The 18,181-nt window shown below is 38.7% G+C and overlaps 1 protein-coding gene across 3 annotated transcripts in view; it reads right to left on the bottom strand.

The window, feature by feature from the left end:
• DLGAP1 (DLG associated protein 1) overlaps positions 1 to 18,181 on the bottom strand; it is an 853,569-nt gene that overhangs the window by 536,622 nt on the left and 298,766 nt on the right. For all 3 annotated transcript variants that reach the window (XM_033087117.1, XM_033087115.1, XM_033087116.1), the window contains exon 3: positions 2,663 to 2,770. The gene's annotated coding sequence lies outside the window, so the exon portion shown is untranslated. The remainder of the gene's footprint in view (positions 1 to 2,662; positions 2,771 to 18,181) is intronic.

The following is an 18,181-nucleotide window of genomic DNA, read 5'->3' as shown; positions in this document are numbered from 1 at the left end:
CATCCATCCATCCATCCAGCCAACTAATATTTATGAATGTACAAAGTTTATATCACAGCAGGGCATATAAGACTTATCAAAAGCTTTATTATTGGGGACTTTATGATATTCAGTTGGTAGTTGACCAGAAGCCTCAGACCCTGTCCTTAAACTAGTACACCACCCACAATGGTGAGGGTGGCAAGTGAGCCCTTTTACTGCAGCCCATTTACTTTGACTCAAAGTGCAATGTAGAGCTCCTATTGCCAGCGGGGTCATTTGTTTTACATAGTGCTTCTCAAGGTAATGTCTGCACCAGCAGCATCAGTATTATCCAAGAAATTATTAGAAATGCAAATTCTTGGGCCTCATCCCAGGCCAATCTATGTATGCAAACCAAAATGCATCAAAACCACTTGGAGAACTTGATACAAACCACAGAATATGCATTACTAGACAAGTCCAGACCACTGGTGAGTAAAGTCAAGGAATAAGAAATAAATCTGAAAACTTAGAGTGACAGGTTTTACATGTCTATTAAGAAGTTTGGACAATGATGAATTGGTAAATCAGAGAATAGTGTCTGAGCAAAGAGCAGACACAATCAGAATTTTTATTTATTAAGACTTTAGAGCGAAATGAGCCCATAGAGGCAATTGCATTGTTCAGGTGAGAAGATATAGTCATTGACTCTTTCTTTGATAATTCAGGAATTTGTCACGTCTCAAATTAACTGGGACTGCTCACTTGGTTTGCATTCTGTGCTCGGCATGTGGTTTGCTCTAAGAGATACTCTCCACTGTCAGTGATTCTCTTCACCTCATAGTTTGATTCTGTCCTCTTTGGTATTCCCGCCTTGCCATCTGCCACTTCCCTGGTTTCCCTGTCCTGCATTTTTCTGCTGCCCTTTCTCCTTTCCCCCTCCACTTTCATTTCCTTCAGTAGGGATTTGCATGCTAATGTGCATTCTTTAATATTTAAATGTTATTTGTTTTAACAGCTGCTCCTTAGAGAGTTCACCAATTACATTCCTCCTCTGAACATATGATCTTCTAGGTCACAACACAACGGAAGCCTCTACCTGACTTTATTTTAATCTGTTAAGAGTCCTTTTGTCAAAAACAAACACTCAATCCTGATTCTCTTTAATGTGTTAAATCTATTTTGCTGGCTGACCATTCATGCCAGGTTATGCTCTAACAGACAAATTTAAGTCACACATTTCACACAAATAATGACACTGCTAACTGGGTTAGTTTCAAATAGGAAAGAAAATAATTATACATATGTTTGTATATTCACACTTTACTGTATATAAAATATACAGTTAATGATAAGTATAGTTATCATAAAATGTTATTATATTATCTCTATTCCAATATTTTAGTCATACTTCAAATTTTATTATATAGTGTCTCAAATGTATGGGTGGACCCAGATAGACTTCTCAGTCTGAAATGGACAATTTATTAATGAGGAAATTAGTTTTAAAACAGTTCACTCCAGTTCTATGACAATTGGGTATCACTCTTTAATTCCTTTAAAACACAAAACATCTTCTTGGGTATAGTTCTTTAGGAAGAGAATGTGAGTTATTTTATGATTCAAAATACAGTATAAAAGAAACAATAACATGCCTCTGACTCCCTGTATCACGCCCCCATTGCCCACCTCTGATTTCAGCCACAGCTGCATAGACAGACCATTTCGTGCCAGCTTGGTTCTTCTGGCCTTTAGAGCACACACCTCCAGTGTCTTTCTGCTTTTTGCCTCATGTGATACCACTACAGCCCAGAATGTGGGGCTGTCAATGCCTCTGGGAGCAATTCACAGCCAAGGGGAGTTGATAAATCTCTTGCTGCACACCCTTCAGGCAGAAATTTTAGGAGGTGTCCCTTCCCACTTGGGGGGTCCCGAAGGAATAAATTTCCCCTGGTCCACAGTGGTGGACCCATTCACCCACCCTTATTTTGGTCTTTGCTTCTTCCTTAATTGACTCTCCATGCTCTAACTGATCTGTGGTATTAGCTCCTCACTATACCACGCACACATTGTACTCTCCTGCAAGCAAACCAAACAAAGATGCAGCCACATAAGTCCCCTTCTGATCTGACTCGATGTATGTAGTTTTTCTGATTTGTACGTCATTAAGACCTTTCTTTTTTTACTTCCCAAAAGTACATAAAGAAATGAAAGGAGCAGAGATCGTAGCATCGCCTCAAGTATTTCCATTGCCTTTCTTAGCACACAAGGATCACGCTGCGCATGTCTGTGCTGATAAAGTAACATTTGTACAACATGCTAAGAAAAAAACATAAGCTGACAGGATGCCATCTACTTTCATAATTCCATGCTTAATCTGAAGTACAACAGTTCGATTCACAGTCATGAAAATGGTATTTGCCTAATCTACCACTGTAGATGAACAAAAATGAAGGTTAAATGTATAAAACACGTCTCATTCAGATTCCATACAGGGAACTAGGGATTTAAAAATCAGTCTTTAAGCTCAACCGCCTATTAAATATCTGGAATTACAAGCCAGAGATATTAATATTCAAATATATTATGCTATCAAAAAAAGAGAGAGAGAGAGACAGAGAGAAAGAAATTGTATCATGGAAGATGGCTGAAGCGGAAGCTGTGGGGATGTCTTATATAATAGGAAAGGAGACTGTTTTACCTTTGATTATCAATTCTCCATTTTTCTTGCTTCTAAGGCAGGAAAAGATACAAACTATGCAGTTTTTTAAAACTCGATATCACTCTTGGCACGTGATGCTCAACAGTTCTGAAACAACAGAATGCAATGATTAGATGTAATAACTGGCCTGAACAAAAAGATACTTAAGATCTCCTAAAAACTAACCTGGCAGCCATTAAATTCAATGACATAAGAATAAAGCTTCTTAGAAAATTTTCATGGCCATGTTCTTGCCTGATGTTACAATTTGTATTTTTATGCTTTTCAGAAAATAAAATCAACGATAAGAAATGTCACTGTAATAAATAGGTTTGATATTCTACAATCTACTTTCCTACGATTAGCAATTATATCCACTTTAAAAAGCAATAAAACGCAAGTATCAATCACTTGATTTTTGTAAGATATATTACACACACTATTGTATTTACTTTTTGTGCATTATTTGTTTTTTACCAATACTACAATTAAGCAGCTGTGACTAAAAAGGGTGTCAAAAATATTGTTCTTTCTGGAGTAGTTCTGACATCAAAGGAGGACACCAATCATGGCATAATCTTCCCAAGTGCATTACTAGGGACTTGCTGTTGCCTAAGTCAAACCATTCCCCTTTATTATCAATGATGCTTTCTCAAGAAAAGTGATAAAATAGAGCTTCTAATTGGGCCCAGACATATGAGAGGGTTACCAATTCTGATCACATCACTTGCTTTATGCTGAGATGTGACTTTCCTTTCTGAAACGTCACAAAGAAAAGGAATTGTGTTGTTCACAAAAATAGTCTAGTGTTGAAAGTTTAGGAATTAACAGAGTTCTACTTCTCTTTTCTTTTAAGTAAAATACTTCTGTGGCCCTAAGTACATTTTAAAATAGTGTCAGAAGAGAATGAGAATAGTAAATCTAAGTATTAAGCACAGATACAATGGTATTCAGAATTGAGAATACTGGTATGAGTAATTTTTTTAACCTTCTAATTATTTATAAGAATTACAGTGCCTGAATGAATGTAGAAATCTTACAGAAGAAGAGCTACAGGTCAGAAGAGGTGACATGGCTTGCCCAATTTTATTCAGCTAATAGACACAAGGGCAGAACGACATCCCAGAATCTCTGCCTCAAAGTTCAGTCCCTTTAGAAACTTATAACAGTGTATTTGTTTCCCAAAAGAAGACTGAACATTCAAAAAGTTCAGGGCTTATACAATTCTATGAAGAACTTGTATGAGCAATATTTTGAGACTGCAAAGCTGACTGGCTAGGTATCAGAATGCTGTGGTTGATAAAATGCAAGAACAATACCAAGTATTCTCATAGCACGTGAAACATGCTGGCACTATAATATTTTCACATATATGTCATTTGTCCATATTATAAAGGATAAAAATGAGATTCAATTATCAAAAGCTATTAGGTATAATTATGATTATAAGCTCTGGTTTTATATATGATTATTCCATTAAATAGTCTCAATATTCCATTAAATCAGACAAACTCTAAGAGTAATTTTTCCCCTACATAGAAGAAGAATCGGTTACTCAAGGAGATAATAGAAAACTGATAGTTGTTAAAACATATAGAACTGTCCATTGATCCCTTCATAAATATTTAAGAATCTATTTTGTGCTAGACAGTGTTCTTAACTGAATGTAGAAACAAAATAAAAAGATTATGCAATTTCTGAGACAGAATCCCAGATATACAATAAGAAATCAATTTTATTACAACTGGAGTGCTTTCTTAGAAAATAATTATGTAAAAAGTATCTTAAATACTGGGCGGTGTCTTAAATGTCATCTAGCGAGTGGTTCCCAAACATGGTTGATCATCACAATAGTCTGGAAAGCTGTTGAAAAATATGAGTCATAGAATCTCATGCAAGACCTATTAAATCAGAATATTTGTGGGCAGAGTCAGGGTGATCTTCACTTGAAAATTCTCCCCAGTTCATTCTCCTGATTCAGCAGGTTGGAAACCTGCTGATTCTTGATTAATCATCTCATTACACAGATAAGGAAACTGAGACCAGGGAATTGACTTGCCCAAGACATTTGCCCTTTGGTGACAGAATTGAAATGAGAATCAGAATTCCTGATTCTCTGGAATAATGCTTTGCTTTTTCTTACTCCAAGAGTCCCTTCTTTTTCTCCTGCTCCTTTCTATCACCAAGTAACTGATATTTAGCACCTATATCTGAGAAAGAATACAAACAAAAGAAAGGCAAAAACAATCAACAAATGAAAAGCACTCTCCAAATAAAAAATCTCAACTTAAGCTGTTTGATTCAATAGTGTGCTGTCCACCATTCCACTGGGTTCTTCAAAAGTCAGCTACTTTTGTGGTATCTGCTCAGCCCCTTTCTCTAGGATCTGACCGGAACTCCAAATCCTCCAACATTCAAAGATGTCCTCTATCGTTTGTTTGTCATTGAATCCTCATTTCTGGCCTTTGTTGATTGGATCCGGAGGTACTTCACCTAAGGAGGGCTTATAATTTGGGACTAGGAGATTGCAGTCTTGTTGGGGTAAAAGAGTTATAGTTGGAGGTTGGTCATCTTGTTCCTTAAAAGCAGAGGGAGCAAACACTGGTAAACTGTGGGGAAAGAGAGTGAAAGAGATACATATGGAAGATAGAGCAAGAACTCTCTAAACTTACGTGATTCTTGCTCACACTTCTTTATTTTTTTCTGTGGTTTCCATGAGCTCATATATCCTTATGATAGGTTCTACTTAAAATTTTTTAAAATCCTTTATTTTTAAATTAATTTTTTGACTTAAGCTAGCTCAAGTTGGTTTGTTTCTATAACTCTGGAACCAGAGTCCTAACTAATACACCTCACATCATTCATTTTATATGAGTTTCTCTATAAGCCAGTCCCTTTACAGTATTTTAAGAGGTTCATTAAAAATATTGGCTGAGAGTGTGGGGAAAGGGAAATAGAAACTATAAGTGCACTGCACTTTATGGAATATATATTTTCATAGAGACATGTTTTGCAGTGTGATAAAGTGGGAAAGGTTCATTCTGATCAGAGAAGTCTTTTAATCTCAACTCTGCCACTTACAAGGCTTTTGACTTGTGAAAATAACTTAGCCTCTTTGAGTTTCAATTTTCTTATTTATGAAATGGAAGCTTGCCTTGGTCAGGTTAGTATGAGGAACAAATTGAAACATTCACTCACTCACTCACTCACTCACTTACTCACTCACTCATTTCACCATCCCACAAAGATTTACTGAGCAACTGTCATATGCCTAGCATTATGGTAGATACTTGAAATAATCAGTAAAAATTTCATTTTGGTGAAGATGAATAAACAGAAAGTAAACAATAAGCACAGTGAAGGAATAAAGTATAGGGTATTCTAGAAGGTAAAACACAGTACAGTTTTAAGAAAAACAGACCAAGTTAAAAGGGCTCAGAAGTGCATGGGTTGGAGGATGCGGGGTGTTAAGGGGATCTGACTGAAAAAGTATGACCCAAACTTGAAAGATGTGAGGGGTTAGTCACATGCAAGAGAATGGTGCTCCAGGCAGAGGGAACCACCAAGGTTAATGCCTTAAGGTGGGAGTGTGCCCAGTTGCTCTTAGAATTGCCAGGAAGTTGGGAATGGAGTAAAGTAAGGGAGGGGGAGAATAGTAAAAGAAAAAAATTGGAGAGCAGTGGAAGGTGTTGTGGGAGGTAAAGGGAAGGATGGATCAAGGGTGGCTCAAAGCTTTTTAACTTTTACTCTAAGAGTGAAATGGGGACCATCACAGGAGGTTGAGTTTAGAATTAACATGGCTTATATATGAACAGGCTCATCCTGGCTACTGGTTGGGAATAGACCATACAGGAGGTCAGGATAGAGGCAGGTAGAAAGTTCATCTTCTTGGAGACAGACAATGTTGGCTCAGACTCAGGTAGAGCTAGTGAGGAATGAATGGGCAGATCCATGCTGGGCTTATTTTGAAGCAAGATTCAAAAGGATCGTCTGATGGATTAGGTGGAGAGGGCAAGAAAAGAAGGAGGCAAAGATGACTCCAAGCTTTCTAGCCTAAGCAACTGGAAGAGTGCACTGCCATCACTTGAGATGAGAAAGGCTGTGGCTAATGGAGGCTTTTGGGAAGAGAGGATGAGCTTAGTTTGGCCATATTAATTTTGCGCTAATAGTGCCAAGTGGGCTTGTCATGCAGGTGGTTGGATTATACAATACTAGAATGTGGCAGAGAAGTCTGGGCTGGAGTTTGCAATAAAAGCTTCCAGGAGACTTTCTGGCTTAGCATAGGTAATTGGTAATATTCTTATTTTCTCCTATCACAGATGATTATGCAGGGGTTAAACAGAATGATATATGTAAACAGAGTACCTGATACATAATAGGAACGCAACAAATTTTAATTCTCTTCTGTTTCCTGCTTGAAATATTTATTTCTCTATTGACTATATTATAAGATTGAGTCTATCTTTCTGTTTAAAAAAAATCAATTTTCTGCAAGAATAATAAAAGTCATACTTTACATTTTGGCAGTCCTTTTAAAAATATAGCAAAAATAATCCCCTGATAAAATATTAATAATAGCATTCAATAAATTATAAAATAGAACTTTCAGGTAGTGAGGTAAATTTTGGTTTTCACACAAGCTAAATGATCTAAAGAAAAAATGAAACAGAACTGAATTTTATGGATCTAAAATGTCATTCAACTTTTCCCAAATCTCTCTGGATTTTCAGCAATGATTCATAGTCCTTCAGGATAAAGAAGATGCAGAAAATGGGAAAGATGATTGTTCAAACCATAGTTCCTAGTGTACAGTGGAGGAACTATATTTGCTTGAAGGCACCGCTGAGGAGCCCCGTGAATTCTCTAAAGAATTCTTTAAAGCCTACCATTATATCATTTAAAGGGGTTTCTTGAGTTATAAAAGCCTCTTCGACAAATTTTAAACTGGAAACCATCTATTTTATAGAGGAGGTTAATGAGGATTAGAGTGATGAAGTCGCTTGTCTAAGGCCACAATTAGCCAATCAGCAAAGCCAGGACTAGCCTACGCCTCCGAACTCTCACTATAATTGTCTTCCCACTCAAATAGTTTCTCTTAAGTTTTTTCAGTTACATCTTTTGCTTAATAAGAAGCATTATTTCTTTGAAATCTCTTGTTTTATCTGAAAATCTTATTCAAATTTTATAGTCCATAAGACATTGCCTTTGTTTGAAGACAAAGTTAAACGATCTATCTGCTTCCTGGTCTTCTCACTCCTGCAGATCTTGGAGTAAGAATGAATTTCAGAACAAGGTCTGCATTTATTCTATGACTTTCCATATGTCTGAGACAGCATCAGATCACATTAAAACAAAAACAACAACAAAAGAACTAGTCAGTTTCCACTTTCTTTGCAAACTACTTTACTAATTAACTCTTTATGTGGGTATAAGAAACTTCAAGGCAGGGTTGGGCAGTTGCACAAGGCCTCATGCTCAGAATGGTCCTGTGCTTTGTTTAATACTTTGCATTTGACCCAGTGCTTTGTGGATGAAGTGCAATGAGATAGTGGAGCAGTGGGTATACGTCATGCATGTCTGCAGATATCCCTTGCTGCCTCGTCTGCATAGAGTGCACACCATGGTGAATTCTGGTGGTCCCATGATTCCTGGGAGTTCCGTGAGACTCAATGTGAGAGTGACGTTAAGTATTTATGTCCACGACTAAGAGGGGAAGCTGACAGTCTCAAGAGGCCATGCTGTCTATTGGAACCAGAATTTGTTTTGAAATTTGCAACACAAGGTAATAGTGCGACGAAACACAGATGACCAAGGGACCCTATGAAGGGGAACAGAATATGCCACCCCAAAATATGCCACTTTGCCATATTGATTATGTTGAATTGAAAGGACTTGAGAAACAGCTGGTACAAGCAGGACACTCTGACCCTCCTTAGTCTCTGTGGGGACAGAGCCCCAAAAAGCACTTTCCAGGCTCTCGGCCTCACATAGAAAGGTGCTGGCTCAGGTAGTAAATGGCCATCGACTGTGATCAAATGGCCAGCAGCTGTGGCTAGTTGGCCGTCAGCTGTAACCAGTGAGCCATTAGCCATGAATATAACTGCCGTGGCTACACTAGCAGAGAAAGGGGGAGCTAGCAAGAAGATGGTGGCTGAGTCTGCAAGTGGAGCAGTGAGGGCTGAGAATTGTGTTGCTCCTGGTTCCTGTGTCTCCAACCCAGCCGCCAGTGAGAGTATAATGGTATGACTCCCCTACCTATGGCTCCGTGGGTGTTCCTTTTTGGCCTCACCATGTCCTGCGTTCTTGTGTGGGGAACGAGAGCAGAGACCCCACAGACCCCGCAGGCCTCCCTGCACGACAAATGGCGCAGCGAGCAGGGTATGGTGTCGGCCAAAGCTCTCCAAAGGACGGTGGAGCAGTTTGTGCGTATGAACACTCAGTTGCAGGAAGACCAGGAGGAGCAGCTGCCGGAGAGCTGGAACCCCGTGGAGGGGTGAGAAGACGTGGATGGTTCCCCAACCAGCAGAGGCCGGAGAAAGCGAAGGTCCTTGCGGCCCTGTGGGCTGGGAAGTGCTTGCTGAGGCAGCCCAGATGCAGGACTTGTAGTCCCAGGAGGAAAGGCTTGCTGAGTCCTCTGTGGGAGCTGAGGGTGAGGTCAAGGTCATCCCTCACCCCCAGGACAGCCCTGGCGAATGACTATGGACTATGGGGAATTGCCTTCCATCCCTAATTTAATGGACAGCTTGACTATTTGTTTGGGAACATACCACAATGTAGTGGAACTGGCGGATGTTTGCTTTTGTGTCTTGACCGGCCGCCATCGAGAATATGTAAGCACCTTGACTGTGAGCCACTGTTGTTCCAGCACGGTACCCTGAGAGGCCCAGAGAGAGTGGCAGTGCCCTGAGAGCCCTGGCTGTGTCCAGGAAGTCTGGCTGTGTCCAGAGAGAGTGGCAGTGCCCTGAGAGCCCTGGCTGTGTCCAGGAAGTCTGGCTGTGTCCAGAGAGAGTGGCAGTGCCCTGAGAGGCCCTCGTGTGCCCAGGGAGACTAGTGGTACCCTAAGAAGTCCAGGAAGTCTGGCTGTGCCCAGAAGTACTGGTGGTGCCCTGAGAAACCCTGGCTGTGACCGGAGAGCTTGGCTGTGTCCAGGAAATAGCATTCACCTCCAGGCTCCTCGCACAGGGCCCCTCGCGGAAGACGCTTGTCACGTAGATTGTGAGGCGAGAGCCTGTAGGGTGGAGTGTGGGGACAGAGCCCCAAAAAGCAGTTTTCAGGCTCTCGGCCTCACATAGAAAGGTGCTGGCTCAGGTAGTAAATGGCCATCGACTGTGATCAAATGGCCAGCAGCTGTGGCTAGTTGGCCGTCAGCTGTAACCAGTGAGCCATTAGCCATGAATATAACTGCCATGGCTAGGCTAGTTAAAAAAAGAAAAAGGGGGAGCTAGCAAGAAGATGGTGGCTGAGTCTGCAAGCGGCACAGTGAGGGCTGAGAATTGTGTTGCTCCTGGTTCCTGTGTCTCCAACCTAGCCGCCAGCGAGAGTATAGTGGTGTGACTCCCCTACCTATGACTCCGTGGGTGTGCCTTTTTGGCCTCACCATGTCCTGCGTTCTTGTGTGGGGAGCGGGAGCAGAGACCCCACAGACCCCGCCTGACACCCTGCATGACACATGGCGAAGTTGGCAGGATCTCCTGCACTACAGTCTCCCTGAAAGAAGATTAATCTACCATACGAAAGGTATCCTCCCTGTACCAGGAGCGCAGAGCCTTCCTTATCACCAAAGATAGGGAATTTAGGCTAAGAAGGCTGTATAAACAAGCCTTGTTACTTCTTCACCAATTTACTACCCCAAACCTAAATCCCTTTGTTTTGCCAATTCTTCACAAATTTATTGTTTTCTTGTTTAAAAGGTATAAAAGCTTCCTGCTTTGGTTACTTCTTTGAGCCTCATATTTTTATAGAGTTCCCATACATAAGAAATTAAATTTGCATTTCTGTCATTAATTCATCTTATGTCAATTTAATTATTAGACAAGTCAAAGAACCTAGGCGGGAAGAAGGAATTTTTTTTTCTGTTTCTACACCTATCATATGTTTTATTTCTTGAATTTTTCACCTGTATTAGCACAGTTATGCTGAAAACGATGACATTGAAAGAAAAAGAAAGGGTAATCCATAGTTCTTTTCATTCAACCTTTCCTTACTCAACAGTAAGCCAAAGGGAGTGAGTGTTGGTAGAATGCGCATGTATCAAGAAGTGAAATATAAGCAGTAAATTTTGTGTCATGTTTCCACTGTTCTGGTAAAAACGATATACGTAAGCATGATCTATTAAATACAAATTTCATAATTTTGACAATACATACAATTTAAATGTACTTATATTTACATTGAACAATATAAAGATGAATAGTAAAATTCATGCTAATAACTTAAACTTTTGCTTTTTTCTTTGCTTAGAAGTACCTTAATTAAAAATCACAACTAATAAGTAGAGAGATATGGCAGGAGACAGAAAACAGTTTTATACTTTAGTATATTTAACAACACTTTTGCTCTGCTTTTTGAACAAGTGGTCTGCATTTTCATTGTGCTCTGGGCCCTGCTAATGATGTATTCATTAACCTTCATCCTGTGGTAATGAACTGGCACAGACTCTAGCAAGTGCTTCAAGCATTATTAACTTATAGTTTAAGTGCTGTATATAGGAATTTAGAAATGGACTACCGACTTCTGAAAATCCTAATATAATTGCAAACTAAAATAATCTAGTCTCTATTCTCCTCACATGTCCTAATGTCTTCTTCTCCTTTCCCAAATAACTCCTTGGACATCTGACCAAAGTTCCTAATTTGAGCCAACCCACCTCCGAAGTCCTTCTGTTTTTTATTCAATTTGATTTTTAATTTAATTTAATTTTACTCTTCCATTTCAGACTCCACTGCCTTCAAGGTCAAATACTCAGTTGGAGAAGAGAGAAAAGTCAGTGATAAAAGTAATTTACTGTAAAGTGTGAATAATGGAGATACCTGACACTTTTGAGAGAGATTTATATTTTAAAAACTCACTTGTTGAGTCTAAATGACCTTAACATGTAAGAAACAATAATATTAAGGGAAGAAACTTTGGATTACTCTCTGCTAAGAAGGCCCTTCTACCCCAATCCACTTGAAAGAATGGGTTGTGGCCTATTTCTTAAGAGCTGCACATGATTGTTTGAAAATGAGGAGTGCTCAGACATAACCAAAAAATGTTTCTAATCAACTGAAAAAGCCTTCACAATAATGAAATACATAGGTTTATTTTATATTTCTTTAAAACTCACCAAAAGAAAAAAAAATGCGCTTCAAAATATGTAGTGCTAATTGGGAACTTAGCCTCCATTTGATTGCCTTTGTTTATATGACCTGCGTTCTTTCCATCCTGTCCTTATATCTCAGTCTGTCTGTGGCTATTTTGCAGCTTCAGGAATTTGACTAAAAGACTCTCTGTGCTGAAATTATAAGGTACTGTCGCCTACACTGACTCACTTCTCTATAGACAAGATGGTTTGGGACTCCTTGGTGAACAGAAGGTGTGTAATGACTCATTGTGTTATTACTGCTGTTGCCCTGTTACAAAAAAGACTGACAATCTATTTACAATTTTCAGAGCACTGTTTAGCAATATCTTTTAATCCATGTGGCAGAAGACTAAAAGGCGTTTTCCCTGGGGCAGCTTTCTAGGTTAAAAGGAAAGTTCATCATCCAAGATTATTAAATTGGAGACTCTGTGATATTCATTGTCAATGACTTAAGTGGGATCTCTCAAAGTCTTGCATTGGCGCAGCCTTTCTTTCCTAAAATCTCAAAGTTTAATACATTTACAAGTAGTTTTCTTAAAAACAAACAAACAAAAACCAATCACCTCTAGACTGTTGTATTCTATTTGGTCCTACTGAATTCCCATTGTTTTTTTCCTCATTCACTGGACTAATAGTCTTTCTACATCACTTTCAATTATTCCCCCTCTGAATGTACTTAATGAAACATAATAAGAACAGCTCCATTTATTGAGGGCTTACTGTATGACAAGCATTGTTCTAAGCACATTACATGGATTGTTATTATTATCACCATTTTACAGATAAGACGACTGAGACGCAGAAATGTTAACAAACTGACCAAATTATTAATGCTGGTAAGTGGAGGTACTACAATACAGATCTAGGCGGTCTGGTCTCAGCTATGCACTCACCCACTATTACACTTTTCAGTGTTTGCCTCCAACCAAATACACAGATTTATTTTTATGAATTCATTTTCACGCACCTATCAAATTTCTTTATATCAGTCTGGCTATAAGGCTCAAGTTTACCATGTCCCAGGAACTTTATAAATTATTCATTTAGATATCACCATTAACCTATTTTACAGGTGCCAAAATTGAAGCACAAAGAGATTAAATTACTTGGCCCAAGGTCTCAAAATATTTTGGAGCCAGGATTTAAATCTAGTTATTTTTATTGTTATGCTACGTCTTAACTCTTCTGTGTCAGATTTAACTTTCCTTATTCTTAAAAATCAATTTTCCATGCAACGTATACTAAAACCTGTTTCCCCTTTTAAGTTGGTGATTAGTTTAATTGTTAGAGCCAGATTTTTAGTAGCCAGAGACCAAAGTCTTAGTTCCAAGCTTTAACATGCCAGTTGGCAACAGTGGTTTCATGGCCACAAACTGTGACTTTGTTTCCAGCTAGCTCCTTCCCAAATGCATGCTGCTAATCACGAATCAGTGAATTATACACTTTTAAACATGGGCGTGACTTTATCATTCATCAAAAGTAGTTTCTTCGTTTCATAGATAAGAAAGGCACAGAGAGGTTAGGTGGCATACCTGAGATCTCACAGCAAATTAGTAGCAGAGCTGGGATATTAATTAGATTTCTTTATACGAAATCTGGGGTCTGCATCCCATACAACAAAGGCAGCCTATATGGTCTACTTTTTCTACAGTGTCTTAAAAAATGTATTCATACATTCAGCAGATATTGAGTGGCTACTACCATGTTTCCCCAAAAATAAGACCTAGCCAGACAATCAGCTCTAATTCATCTCTTGGAGCAAAAATTAATATAAGACCCAGTATTATACTATATTATATTATATTATAAAGACCAGATCTTATAGTAAAATAAGACTGGGTCTCATATTAATTTTTGCTCAAAAAAGAAGCATTAGAACTGATTGTCTGGCTAGGTCTTATTTTCAGGAAAACACGGTATATGCCAGATACTGTTGTAGGTGCTAGGGTTAGGGTTATAAAGAAAACAAACAAACAAACAAATTTCTGTCCTTGTGGAGCTTTACAACCTGGCATTGTACTAATAGAATGTGCTGAGCTTTTAAATGATAAAATGTTATATGAATTTCATCACTTTGAATTTGATCACTGGTAAAAAAGTATTTAAGAAGCCCTGGCCTGAAATACGGATGATCCAAAGATATAATGTCTCAGAGACAGAAAAGCTAATCATTATACCTACTATTTTGTACATATAATCAAAGTCCACTTATTACACATAAATAGGGGTAGTATGGATTTTGTAGTACTAATGGAAAGATGGAGGAGGAAGGTCCATGCGCTCAAGGATCTTAAGGATGATGTATGAGTCACATAGATTAGAGAAGAGTGTTTTACCCTCAAATTAAACTTCTTTAAGCAAATTCCATAGCATTTTAAATTTACCTTTTAGATGAGATCATAAAAAATGGTGGCATGAGGTGAGCCTCTTGAAATCTCCCCTGGAATTTACAACAGATTGAACAACTATAACTCCACAAAGGACTCCCTGGGCAGCAGACAGGCAAGACTAAGAGGCGCACTACTGAAATCATCTAAATGTGGGCAAATTGTGCGAGCGAGGGAGGAGGGAAGGGGGAAGTGCGGAGACGGGGCTTTGTGGGTGCAGGATGCAGACATAGCTTGATGCTCTGAGTTCGCTGCATTCTGGAACTACCAAAGCTGTGGGAGAGGGAAGAACTTGGACTGCTAGGGCTCTGCTTATGGCCCACAGGGCTGAGGGGACAGGATATAACACGACTGAACCTAAAGCTCACGGCAGAGACCTTGGAGCAAAGATTGAGGGAAGAAGGCTGAAAACGGAGGTTTAAGCCCTCACTGCTGAGTAGAGAATGGAAGCCTTAGGCACTGAGTGTAATCTCCTCCTCCCTACCCTCCCAAACTCGCCCGCCCCCACATGCCCAGTGCTAGAAGTGGAACAGTAGTAGTGTCAGATCAAAAGAACAGAATATTTGGAGTTCTGAGAACTGTAGTCTGCAGACATGGACTTGCAGCCCAAACTAGTTCCGGCAAAGGGGAGGGAACCGTGGAAGCAGGACTGGCTACGGTGGTGGTCGCCGCCATTGCTCTGGGCCACTGGGCCACTTCTCACAACCCACACCGACCCTGTCTCCACCTATCTGGGTGGATCCCTGCAGGAGTAAACAGAGCTGCTGTAACACACGGGCTCTGAATCTGGTGCAGGAAGAGCTTTGGAATTTCAGAAGCTCTCCACATCCCTCCACGGTGGTGGTGCACTGTGACCCAGGAGACCTGTTCAAAGAGGAGAAGCCCACCTTCCAGGGAATCCCCCCATTGTGTGAGAAGCTGGAATAGTGCAGAGAAAATATAAAACTACAGTGTAAGAGAGATAAAAGGCTGCATTCAGAGAGAAAATAAAACATTCTACAAACACCTACTGGAAAATAAAAGAAAGACCACTTTCTATAAACTTGTTTTAGAACCCACTCATGTAGATGTCTAGGAAGAGAAATAATAAATCATTAACTGCCATGAATAACCAAGGTTATAAGACAGCTCAGAAAGAAGATGAAAAGTCTCCAGAGAATGAACTTAAAGACATGGAAATATGTGACTTAAATGACAGAGAATTCAAGATTGCAGTTCTTAAAAAAGTCAAAGAGATGCAAAAAAACAGACAGGCAGTTTAACGAGCCAAGAAACACAATCAAAGAACAACATGAACATTTTACCAGAGATTGAAATTTTTAAAAAGAACCAAATAGAATTTCTGGAGATTAAGAACTCAATAAAAGAAATGAAGAATGAAATAGCCAGCTTAGTTCATAGAGTTGACCAGATGGCAGAGAGAATCAGTGACATTGAAGATAGAAATCTGGAAATGACATGAATGGAAGAAGAAAGAGACTTAAAAGAAATTAAAGAACTCTACAAGAACTTTCTGACTCCATCAGAAAGAGAAATATAAGAACAATGGGCATACCAGAAGGAGAAGAAAGAGAGAAGGGAACAGAGAGTATATTCAAACAGATAGTCGATGAGAACTTCCTGAACTTGTGGAAAGAACTGGATCCTCAAATCCAAGAAGCAAATAGAACACTTAATTACCTCAATCCCAGCAGGCCTTCTACAAGACACATTGTATTGAAGCTATCAAAAATTAATGACAAAGAAAGAATTCTCAAGGCAGCTAGGGAAAAGAAGATGGTAACCTACAAAGGAAAGCCCATTAGATTATCATCAGATTTTTCAGTCAAACTTCTACAAGCCAGGAGAGAGTGGAATCAAATATTCAAACTTATGAAAGAGAGAAATTATAAGCCAAGAATAGTATATCCAGCAAAGATATCCTTTAGATATGAAGGAGGAATACAGACCTTTCCGGACATACAGAAGCTGAGGGAATTTTCGAATACATGACCTGCACTATAAGAAATACTGAAGGAGGCTGTTCAACCAGCATAAATAGGGGTAATTTGTGACAACCAAAAAAACATAAAAGGGCAGAGAGTAAAGGCCTGAACTGGAATACGGGAATGGAGAAAATAAGTATGCTGAAGAAAACAGAATATTCTAAATATGAAAATTTCTTTTACGTAAACTTAATATTAACCACTAAAAAAAAAAAATCCAGAACTGAAATATATAATACAATGAAAAAAGAAACAGAGGGAAAAATCATAGAATACCACCACACAGAAATAACAGAGAACAACAAAAAGGCAAAGAAACAATGGAGACACAGCCTTACCAGAAAATCAAAGATAGAATGATAGGAAATCCTCACATATCAATAATCACCCTAAATGTAAATGGACTGAACTCACCAATAAAAAGACAAAGAGTAGCAGATTGGATCAAAAAACTAAATCCAACCACAGCCTACGTCCAAGAGACACATCTCAGCTGCAAGGACAAACATAGACTCAAAGTGAAAGCATGGAAATTGACACTCCAAGCAAATGGTATCTAGAGAAAATCAGGTGTAGCCATAATGATATTACATTAAATAGACTTCAGGATAAAAAAGGTAACAAGAGACAAAGATTGGACATTTCATGATGATAAAGGGGACTATACAACAAGAAGACATAACAGTCATCAATGTTATGCTGTTATCCAATCAGGGAGCATCAAAATATACCATGCAACTACTAACAGAACTATAGGGAGAAAATGACCAAAACACAATTATAGTAGGGGACCTAAATACATCATTGACAGCTGTAAATAGATCATCGCAGAAAATAAACAAAAAAATAGCAGCCATAATTGACATATTAGATGAAATGGACATAATTGACATTTATAGAGCACTTCATCCTAGAATATCAGACTATAAATTTTTTTTTTTTCTAGTGTACATGGAACATTCTCAAGGATAGACCATATATTGGGACATAAAACTAGCCTCAGCAAATTTAAGAAGATTGAAATCATACCAAGCATATGTTCTGATCACAAGGCTTTGAAATTGGATATCACCTGCAAAAAGAAAGCAGGAAAAACCACAAATATGTGGAGATTAAACAACATAGTTTTAAAGAATGACTGGGTCAAGGAAGAAATAAGAGGAGAGATCAAAAGATATATAGAAACAAATGAGAATGAAAATACATCCTACCAAAATTTTTGGGATGCAGCGAAAGCAGTTTTAAGAGGGAAACTTACATCATTGCAGGCCTATGTCAAGAATCAAGAAAAATCCCAAATAAATAACCTCATGTTACACCTTAAAAAATTAGAAAAAGAAGAACAAATGAAACCCAAGGTCAGCAGAAGAAAGGAAATAAAAATCAAAGCAGAACTAAATGAAATAGAGAACAAAAAGACAATAGAAAAAAATAATGTGACAAAGAGCTGGTTCTTTGAAAGGATTAATAAAATTGATAAACCCTTGGCTAGACTCACTAAGACCAAAAGAGAAAAGACACTAATAAACAAAATCAGAAATGAAAAGGGGAAGTTATCATGGATGCCACAGAAACACAAAGGATTATCCAGAATACTATGAAGGACTATATGCCATCAAATTCAATAACCTAGAAGAAATGGACAAATTCTTAGAAATATATAGCCTTCCTAGGCTGAATCACGAAGAAATGGAAAACTTAAATAGACCAATCACCAGTAAGGAAATTGAATCAGTCATCTGAAACCTTCCGAAAAGGAAAAGTCCAGGACCAGAAGGCTTCACTAATGAATTCTAGCAAACTT

Source organism: Rhinolophus ferrumequinum, chromosome 19 (genome assembly GCF_004115265.2).
Source record: "Rhinolophus ferrumequinum isolate MPI-CBG mRhiFer1 chromosome 19, mRhiFer1_v1.p, whole genome shotgun sequence".
Taxonomy (NCBI): domain Eukaryota; kingdom Metazoa; phylum Chordata; class Mammalia; order Chiroptera; family Rhinolophidae; genus Rhinolophus; species Rhinolophus ferrumequinum.
Note: the sequence above shows the minus strand (reverse complement) of the source record. Positions and strands in the feature narration are given on the sequence as shown.